The 10,934-nt window shown below is 33.8% G+C and overlaps 1 long non-coding RNA gene across 4 annotated transcripts; it reads right to left on the reverse strand.

Moving 5' to 3' along the window:
* Window positions 1–4,267: 4,267 nt before the first annotated feature.
* LOC130716708 (uncharacterized) lies at window positions 4,268–6,620 on the reverse strand. Of its 4 annotated transcripts, none has more exons than XR_009012131.1 (5): window positions 6,544–6,620; window positions 6,196–6,339; window positions 5,701–6,014; window positions 5,491–5,574; window positions 4,268–5,388 (listed from the first exon to the last, which is right to left on the reverse strand). It is a non-coding gene; the product is annotated as an uncharacterized LOC130716708 (long non-coding RNA). The 4 variants fall into 4 exon arrangements; XR_009012129.1 differs by having other exon boundaries at window positions 4,268–5,109; window positions 5,202–5,388; window positions 5,491–6,014; XR_009012130.1 differs by having other exon boundaries at window positions 4,268–4,570; window positions 4,667–5,388; window positions 5,491–6,014.
* Between the last annotated feature and the right edge of the window lie 4,314 nt (window positions 6,621–10,934).

Raw genomic sequence — 10,934 nt, forward strand, 5'->3', positions numbered from 1 at the left:
CGGAGGCTCCAAATCAGTTTAGTGGAGGGCGTTACTTCACGCGATCGAAAAAGACTTGGCTTGTTGGTAAAGTTTTGGGGCTAGAGTTTGAGGGGAATTACATTGATGTTATTCGAGGTCTGGAATAGGTATACGAAGAACACTTTATGTCTTGATTTATTTTATTCCTATAGGGTTATGCTTGTATAGTCTTAGGGTCTTCTTTTTGGCTTGTATCCCTTGGCTTGGTCTGAATTGCTCTTTTGTTTACTGTCAAGCTGCCTCGTTTTTATTGGGGTTGTACTCTCTCCTTAAGGGTTTTGTCCTTAAGGGTTTTTTGTGGATAATAATACATAATCCTTTATTTTTCAAAAAAAAAATTCAAAAAGTTAAAATTAATTTATTCTTCTTGATCTTGACATGTCACATCAAATGACTTTCGATGTAAAAAGTATAAAAAATGATATTAAAACTTATTTCATGACATTAAACACTTATTACTTAACATTTTTTACGCAATTTAAATATTTCAAATTAACTTAATAATTTTTCATATTATTAAATAAAAAAAATTTAATTATTAAAATTATTTCTATGCTAGTAATTAAATTAGAGTAATATTAATTATTTATACAAAAGAACTATACTAACATTTATTGAAATGTCTTAACACAATTTTTTTATATTTATAATTAAAAAATATTTTAATTTTTATTTAGTTAGATTATAATAATTTTTATATAATGTTAAAAAATATTGTAAGTAAACCCGTGCAACGCACGGGTATAATATCTAGTATAATAGTAAAAGACATATTTACCATTAATATACAAATAATAAAAAATAACAAAAAGCATAAAACGAGTTGGTAAGGGCTCAGTGTAGTTTTCAAAAAATCATGCACAACTCTTCCGATTTCTTCTCACTTCGAGAATATGGGAAAAATGTATGGGCCCATAAAATTATCAATCTCTCTTCCCTCTCACCTTGCAACCCCAATAAAGATGGTCTATCCCTCTCCTCTCAAGTTCTCTCTAGTCTAATGCTCTCTTCTCATTATCTTGTTTAACAAACGAACGGTTAGAGAAAATATGCTTAAAGAGTGTGGTGGCATGAAAAAAAATTTCTCAAGGTTTTTTCATGACGGGCATCAATGAAACTAATTAACTTGAGACTTAGAAATTATATTATAAGTTGGTAAGTCTCTCCCAACAAATTATTCTTTATACACATCGCCTAAGGATTTTTAAAATACTGTACTAAATGCTCAAGAGTCTAATTATCTACTACTAATTGTACTAGTTCTTTTTCCGTCAAAAAAAATTGTACTAGTTCTTTTATTGGTGTGTTGCTATCATTTATCATTTCTGGCCGTTGACTAATTAACTGTATTTAACACATGAATATCCTTGTTTGTATTTACTGTGATGAGTTTAGTTGTGCCGTACGTTTTCAAGTTTGGTGCCCAAGATATTGAATGTCTGAATTTTGATTCGTTCAATTTTCAAACATATTCAAATTCAAGTTCAACCCATACGTAAATTGCCGAGTCAAGCTAAACGAGTTTTATAAACCACTACTATACCAAGCTAGCTCCGGTCCATATTAAAAAACTTACGACCCCCTCTCGCTATATATATGTCCATGATGTGTTCCATTCCACCACAATCACCATCATATCTCTCAAATCTAACAAATATCAGTTCTCTGTTTAAAAAGAAAAGAAAAAAAATATCAGTTCTCTAGCCAAGAAACTCGTCCAAATTAAAGCTTCTTATAAACATTTTTTTCATTTTATTCGATTACATATATATATATATATTGTTACGTACAACAAAGAGATCATATTGGGGCATGGCTTTATCTGATAGCAGGAGGATCCTTTTTCTAATTGTAGTGATTATCTTCTTCATTTTGGTTGCTTTTTCTCAACTTGGAGCAAGTTGCAGGCCCTTCCAAGGTGATCAATGGCCGAAGGAATCTGAATCTGAATATGATGGGCTTTTGTTGCAGTTGCTTCCACGTGGCCCTGCCAAACCATCAAGTCCAGACCCAACTCATCCCTGATGAGTGTTTCAAATTGTGGTCCGCTGCAATAATTACGGCCGCAACATAACAGTTTTTGGAGTCCCCACATCAGTATTGCAACCGTAATTGTAGGCGCATCAGCTCGCATTTGTCCACCCCATGCAGTGGATCCGCAACGACAAGTTGTTCATGAACCTTCATAGTTAATTACCAGCTGAAATAACAAGCTGACATTCTTTTTGTAAATGTTTATGTTCTCAAGGATTACTAATGTAACTATTTTTTTGCCCAGAAAGATGAGGCATTATTCTACAATAACAACCAAATAAGTGGTGCAGTCATCATTGAATTTTTTTTCTTTCTGCAGTTGGATCAATGAAAAAACTATCAATTTGATGGTTGATGTGAATGGACAGTGACTTGTGATTACCATTCCCTTGTAACATTTTTAGTAATTAATAAGAAACGCAAGACATTATTAATTAATTATATCAACTTGATGACCATACTTATTTATGCATCAACTTTTATACATTCACGTTTATTTTCTCTTCAATCTCATGATCTCCATCAACTTTTCCTTTATATATCTTTTCTTTTCATATCATGACTTATATTTTTTTCTTTCTGTGTATTAGAAATTAGGACTAATTCAACCTAAAAAGCTAGCTTAAAAAGTGATGATGTTTTCCCATATTTGAGTTATCTTGGTTATATCTCTAGTCAATTACTTTAATTTCAGCGCACACTATGAAAGCAAAATCTTATATTGAAATAACAGAGTACAACTCCAAGGAGCAACGATGACGGTTACATTCACATTTTCAATCAGAAACCATAGGTCTTTCTCTCTACCACAACCATGTTTAGCTAAATTCCTGCAACAATATTGGACTCTCTAAACATATAGACAACCCGGTAAGAGACAAGGGGTGAAAGTTGACAAAATTGGAATGGGCTCATTGATGTTGTATGTCATGTGGTCAATACATAGCCTGGTCCTCATGTTTGTCTTGTTTTGGTTGCTGATCTTGAGGCTTCCCCTTGTTCTTTTGTCGTTTTACATTCTCTGGTTTCTGTTTATTCTTGTTGCTTTTTCTGGTTTGGCGCATGTGTGTTGTGTCTTTTTTTTCTCTTAGTTGAACCATGTCTTGGTAACATTTTGTTTTAATACATACATATGTTTCTTTTTCTAAAAAAAAATGCCATGGAACCAGATCACAATATGAGTCCTTTGGTATTGCATGTATCAATCCTTTAATTTTTTTATGGAGAAGACGGCATGATCTCGTTGATGCTATAAAAGGGTTTCTTCTAATGCATGAATGTGGGAAAATGGTCACAATAGCAGAACTTGCAAGAAAAGAAATCAAAATGATTAATGTATAAATGTAAGCATTCTCACTTTGAAATATTTTTAGCGGCAGTTCAAATCGCTGCAATAAGGGAGGAATTATGAGAAAATGATGGCAGGGCCGGCCGCCAAAAACTGCTTAGCTATTAAACCTAGAACTCTAATTTGGCATCACCATTCTAAACATTATACATCCACAATCACAAAAATGATATAGAACAGGATTAAAATGCTTCCCTTAAGCCATGAATCAAAGAATAATCTAAGCATGTATATCAACATAAATGCTCACAACCGACAAGTCACAAAATAATCACTTACTCTTGTTAAATCATGAGAAAGTAGGGTCCAAGCTAACTTTACAAGCACTTAAACAAATATGAAATTCAGAAAAATCTTAACTAAATATTAAGCTATATTATCAATTCTTTTTTTTTTTGAACTCAGCTATATTATCAATTCTAAACATCAAAGAAGAGAAGTGATTTATGTGCTCACCAGCTACATAAGAGAAGTGAATGCCTCATTTAGTTGGTAAGATCCCCAAGGGAAGCACCCAACATTGTAGCTGCAGGTATTCAAGCCAAAGTTACTTGGAGAATTAAAGTAAGAAACATAGCATTCTGGTGGCATATTTGAATTATTAGAAACATAGCATTCTGGTGGCATATTTGAATTATATATTTTTAGAAGGATTCCAAAGAAATTGAGTGATCAGTCTTCACTCTTGCTTACAAATTAGTAGAAAAGGTTGACAAGTAGATTTTTTTTTTGGAAGACCAAAAGGAAATATTATTAAAGCTAGATTGGAGACAACCCAACCTGCAGATGTAACATAACAAGGTACAGAACAGCGACAAATGAAATAAAACTAATAGCAGGGAAAAGAAAATATAGGGAACAATACTACAAAGATAAAGAGTAATAAATCTAAGACATCATCTTCAACTACATAAAGCAAAAACAGGAAAAAGAAAAGAAAATTGCAGCAGCAAACTAATGACGCGAGAGAGCAGCAGGGGACAACTGACATAGCCTCGCCGTTGCAGCAGCAGCTAACTAATGACGCGAAAACCAGAGAATGCAGCAACAGACCAGAGATAATAAGAGCCGAAAAAACCAGAGAACAAAGCAGTCAAGAAGGCAAGAGAGAATCCTTGCAGAACCAAAGGGTGACAAGTAGAATTTCCAAATAAAAAACTGGATCAACTGCAAACAAAGCCATAATATGAACATAAAAATATCAAGTTTCTAACTACAAGCCTGCAACTAACAGATAAATTGAACATGTATCAAAATTAGCACCTATATTAAGGTTGGAAATTGAAAATTTCTAGCAAGGTTCAATTCTTTGTGGTGATCAAACTTCAAAGAAGCTTGCAAGAGTAAAATCCTGCATAGTTAGAATAACTATCAATTCAACAAGCACGACTTTCAACAAGCACGACCCTTTAGGAAAATGTTGAACATAAAATACAATTCACATTTGACAATAAGAAGAATGTTTCTGAACCAAAGCATCATTGATCATAAACCTGTATCAAAGCTCATTTATAACTATGTTGAGCCTTCACTGCATCAGATATTTGTAATATCAAAGAATTGGAACCTTCATTAGTTAATACAATTTAAAATCCAAATAAGGTGGTAAAAGTTACAAAGTAAACTGAGATAGACGCTACCACATCCACAAGATATATGATTCCATCATTCAGGGCACAATATATTTTGAAGCTTGCCTTTAATACCTGAATGATTCAAAAACTAATAAAGTCAGAGAAGTAGTAAACAAGTGACATTTTTTGATACAAAAATCTGCTACTATATGAAAAGTACATACCAGGGCCAAAGCATACTGTATTAGAAAATTTCAAAGAGCCAATCGTTCAGGCTGCATGGTAGTAAAGCAAGCAAATTCAATGTTATATATGGGAGAGAAAATGCAGAAATTTCAACAGAAATTTCTTATTGTCTCTCAGTCAGTATCTGAAGTAATCCTTGTTCCCTTTCAGGCTTTCAGCACCTCCCTATATAATGTGATTACAAACAGAGGTAATGGAACTGGTGAGAACGGATAAGGAAAAAAAGTAAGAAATCATATCTTATTGCAGGCAAGATTAAGTACATACTCTGCAGGAAACCATATCTTATTTTAGTACAGATGAACACTTCTCTGTAGCATAGCGCATATACTCATCTCGGAGTGCTTCAAGCTTCATTGTAAGCAGTACAAAACAACTAAGTTGTGACACAACTAGGTTCATAAAAGTAAAACACTTCTGTCAAGGGAAAGAGTGTACTGAAACAAAAGCTACAAGGCTCAGATCCCACATACATACATTAGGCACAAGATCACTTTGGTTTTTGTAAAATGCTTTCCCAAATGCAGTCATTCTTGTCTGCAGAATTAAGAATTCAGCACGCTTAGAAGCTTCTAATGTTGCTTTTGTAGATATCAATCACAAGTTGTCAATCCCAAAATCTCCTCCTCAATTACTCTGGCTACAAATTTTAATGAGCAAATTGCTTAACCAACAAGAGTCCCAATCCTAGTTAATCACTTCCTTGGATAGCTACAGTAGGTTCTATGTTCAAGGGTAAATTATCACTTCCTTGTGCCAGGCCTCACCACTTGCTGCAGTATACCAACTTGCTGCAGGATAAGCAAAATGAAGTTAAATTAAACTCTAACAAAGTGCTTTGATACATGTTATTGAAGGAGATGAAGTTAAATTAAACTCTAACAAAGTGCTTTGATACATGTTATTGAAGGAGATAGCACATAATGTCATATCCCACATCACAAATGTTCAAAATAAGAACACAAGAAATACCACAATCACATATATGCTCAACTCGAAGTGAGCTAGATACCACTTGACTCTTTTGTTCCCAGCAGCTCAGAAACCATGAATCTTAATATATGCTCCTTCTTCACGAGTGGGGGGAAAATTGATTTAAAAAGAATTGTCTCCATCCTATAATTTAAAGGCAAAATATTTCATAACAAAATTCCAGATATGTAATTCGAATTTCAATACAATGAAAGGCATCCATAAAGTTTATTTGTCATTACAAGGCCCAACTATGACTTGCTCAAATTAATCCAGCTTTAATCAGTGCCCAATTTAGGGGCATAAATCCACTACATACACTTATGAGGGTATCGAATTTGAAGGTACCTTCCAACGCTGGAATCACTCAAGACATAGAAGCGACCACTGACATGGGGAGACCATCTATAGGGGGAAGAGAGTAGCAGCTGATAAAATACATAAATATTATGTGATTTATTTATTTTATTATGACTTACTTATAATTAGATTTATCTGTAATGACCAGCCTAAGTCAACTCTCTTGTATCTATATATACAATACTTTTTATTAATGAAAATCACCTTTTCTAATAATCTTACATAGTTGAGTGCCACAATTGGTGTCGGTAGGGAGCCCTTCCGCCCCTTCTGTCAGACTCTCATGCGCGCAACAGCTGCCCATTTCAATGGTTGCTTTGTTGAGGATAGTCCCTAGTGGCGGCGAAGCAGAGCGAGAACGATGCCCAGAAAAATCCGTCGATGTTCATGCCATGCCACTGTATTGTTATTTAATTTCGAGATCACGTGGGAAGGGTAGCTCACCAAGTGAGCTAAGGGAAATGAAGGGATTTGCAGGGTGAAGGGTCAGGGTTCAAACCAACCCTCGCGAATGAACTAATTTACTAACAATTAACAACTAACATTTGTTTATTAAAAAAAAAAACGTGAGGCTAATTTGAGATGAATATAAGCTTTCAATTTTAATATTTTTTTTTTACATTGAAAAGATAAATTGCACCCGTCAGGAATCGATCCCTAAACCTTCTCCTACCCAACTCATATGTGCCCAAGCTTCTACCACTTGAGCTATCCTACGGGGACTTTCGATTTTAATATAATAAACGGTTAAGATTTAAACTGGTTTTAGTGATTTACTCTTGGCGTAAATTATATTGAACCCTCATATTTGATAATATTTACACACGCTAACTTAATTTTATTTATGACTGCAATTGTTACGCAAAATTGATCAAATTATAACTTACAAATTAAAATAGAAAATTGATTTGGATGGAGCATTTACTTGGCACGGGGTGTTCAACGTCCAACATACTTAATTTTGATTCGTTCAATCTCGTTCCAGCAATAGTTTTCAACCTTCAAACAGCACACCCAGTCAAGCCTAAGGTTTTCTTTAAAACTAAATTAATTAATAAAAAATACCCTTCACACACACAACAGACCAATGCATAGCGCACCCTATATATATGTGTGTTTTCACCATATCCATATCACAAACTCTCTCATTTACTCTCCTGTTTTCAAAACCAATCTGTTTCAATTCCTAAACTCATACATCAAAGTCATCAGAATAAGAGAACTTGTAAAAGCACACCAATATATTTTCAAAAAATATTTTGTTCCACTATTAATCCTAGTTGCTACTTTCACATAGAAAATGTGTTTCTCTTACACAATCAGGAGGATCCTCTTCGTAGTTCTGCTTATCATATTTATGGTTTTAGTTGCACCTCCTCAATTTGGAGCAGCTTGCAGGCCATTATTTCTGCAGGACGGGCTTCTGTTGCAGAAGCTTCCTGCACGAAGCCCTCCCATTGTATCAACCCCTGATCCAACAAATCCGTGATGAGGAACGACTTTAAATCATATAACCAGCTGCATGCAAGATAATTGGTTAACATGAGGTGCATTTAGCTCCAATTTTTAATTGGTGTTTCTGTATACGCGAGGAATGTCAATGTCAACAAATATATACCCTAGTAGTATACTTTTTTGGGTTTATGTTCGATCGAGTTCCCAGGCCGCAATTAGTTGGTTAATTTGTTTTTCTTATAGGCATTGGTTAATTTGTTATACATAACTAGTGTTCTTTACCAGTGCGTTGCACGACGATTAAATTTATTATAAAGATGAATCAATAGAAATATGTTTTGACTTAGTTTAAGCTCTTTTAATTAGTAGAACAGATATGGAACCGAACATATGTTACCAACATGTAGATAAATGAATCACAGTAAATATATTAATTTGAGGCTTAATTACAACTTTGGTCCTTGACGTTTACCAATGTCACGATTTTGGTCCCCCACCTAATTTAATTACATGGATGGTCCCCGACGTTGTAGGCCGTGTGCAACGTTAGTCCTACCGTTTATTTCTTAATGAAGGAGGTTTACGTGGACGTCTAGTTGGAGAGAGAAAGGAGGTATGAGGAGAGAGGGAAGCACGTGAGTATCACGTGACCCTTATCTGAACCCATTATATCCAAACCCCTGACCTCCCTGGAACGAAGAAGGTAACGCGATTTAGATCCCTAGGGTTTCAAATTTGGGTATAATGAGTTCATATAAGGTTCGCGTGAGTTCACGTGATACTCACGTGCTTCCCTCTTTCCTCAGATCTTCTTTTTCTCTCCAACTAGACGTCCACGTAAGCCTCCTCCATTAAGAAATAAACGGTATGACTAACGTTGCACACGACCTACAACGTCGGGGACCATCCATGTAATTAAATTAGGTGGGGGACCAAAATCGTAGCATTGGTAAACGTCGGGGACCAAAGCTGTAATTAAGCCTTAATTTGATGAGGTTGTATAGACCTCACAATGTCAACATTTGAATAGTAATAAGAAACAAGTTTTTAAGGAATGCATTACATTGAAATTGAAATAAGATAAACATAACAATGACAACAACATGAACCCTTATTATAAGTTGTAATGAAAATTCTACGTAATAATAGTACAAATGCTACGTAATTATATGAAACATCGACCATCAATGTCAACGGAATTTACAGAGAATGATAATCACACTGGTGCAATGAAAAACCGTGAAAACCAGATATTTATTTGTGGAATGCTGCGAGAGAAAATTGATGGTGGTTTAATTCCGGTGGTAATTCTATTTCAAATATTTTTAAAAAATGGCAATTCTATTTAAACTCATGGATCTGGTTTTAAAAACACCAGTTATTTGTAATTAAATAGTTGAAATAGTCAAAATGCTAATCAACCATTAATGTGCAAATTTTATGTTAGCAATTAATGAGGGGCTAAAAAAATAAAAATAAAATCAGCATTCAAAAGGCTTTTAATAATGGGCTTTCATACAAAACTCAAATAAAAATGAGCTTGTAATATTTTGGTCCAAATCAATATGAGGGTGACACTTGTCAGGCAAAGAGTGGGGTTGGGTAAGAGTTATTGTTGGAGTGTCAAATCAGCTAGGTGAGGCTCACAACGTTCCTCTTTTCTAAAGTATACTAGTGTTTTTTACCCGTGCGTTGCACGACGATTTACTTTATTGTATAGATACATCAGTAGAAATATGTTTTTACCTGGTTCAGACTCTCATTAATTAGTAGAACAGATGTGGAACAAAAAATATCTATCAAACATGTAGATTAATACACTACAGTAAAAATATTAAATTGATGAGGATGAATATACTTCGCAATGTATACATTTGAATAGTAAAAATAACCAAGTTTTTAAGGAATGCATTACAATAAAATTAAAATAAAACAAACATAACAATGACAACAACTGAACACTTATTAGAACTTGTAGTCCATGATTAATGGTAAAAACTTCAAAATCGATCTTGTAGTCTAGCTATGTAAACATATTTGGGCAACAAAACCTACAAATGAAAAAGTATATATAAGAGTAATATTTAGTAACCAATACAAAGACAAACTTCATATCATTTGAAAATAATAAACAAACCTTATAGCAACGCCAATAACCCTACAAAGAATTTTCTGCTTGACATTAGAATTTGTAGTCCATGAATAATGATAAAAACTTCAAAATCGATCTTGTAGTCTAGCTATGTAAACATATTTGAGCAACAGAACCTACAAAGGAAAAAGTATATATAAGAGTAATAATTAGTAACCAATACAAAGATAAACTTCATATCATTTGAAAATAATAAACAAACCTTATAGCAACGCCAATAACCCTACAAAGAATTTTCTGCTTGACATCTTTTTATGCTGTCAACAATTACAAGAAAAAACATATCAGTTTTCATATTAAAAAAAATTAAATCGAAAAGAATTGTAAAAAATATCAGCACTTACATTTCAAATATTATCGAAGACTTCTTGATCCACAACGTTGTGTGTAGTGTTAGAACCAGCTTCTTCGTCATCTATGATGAAAATATTTAGCCATTTTGTAGATTTAACTCTTGAAAGTGCAACATATAACCGTCTGTGAGTAAAGACAGGCATTGGCAAATACAGTATGAATACTAATGTGTGTAGTTCATCCATGGGTAGTCTTCAATCTTAGGCCTGGTGAAGGAAGTTTTTGGAAGAACATAGAAAGTAATAAATCATCCAAGGAAAAGAAATTTAAACTGTATGTAGAGGAAAGAATGATAAATATATAAATAAGGTAATGTGAATATATCAATATTGGGTTACGAAATTTGATTAAAGGTAATTAGCAACTTTACTAAATCTTAATTATGGTTGATTGAATTAAACTCATAATAGATGAAACT

The sequence above is a fragment of the Lotus japonicus genome, chromosome 5, assembly GCF_012489685.1.
Source record: "Lotus japonicus ecotype B-129 chromosome 5, LjGifu_v1.2".
NCBI lineage: Eukaryota > Viridiplantae > Streptophyta > Magnoliopsida > Fabales > Fabaceae > Lotus > Lotus japonicus.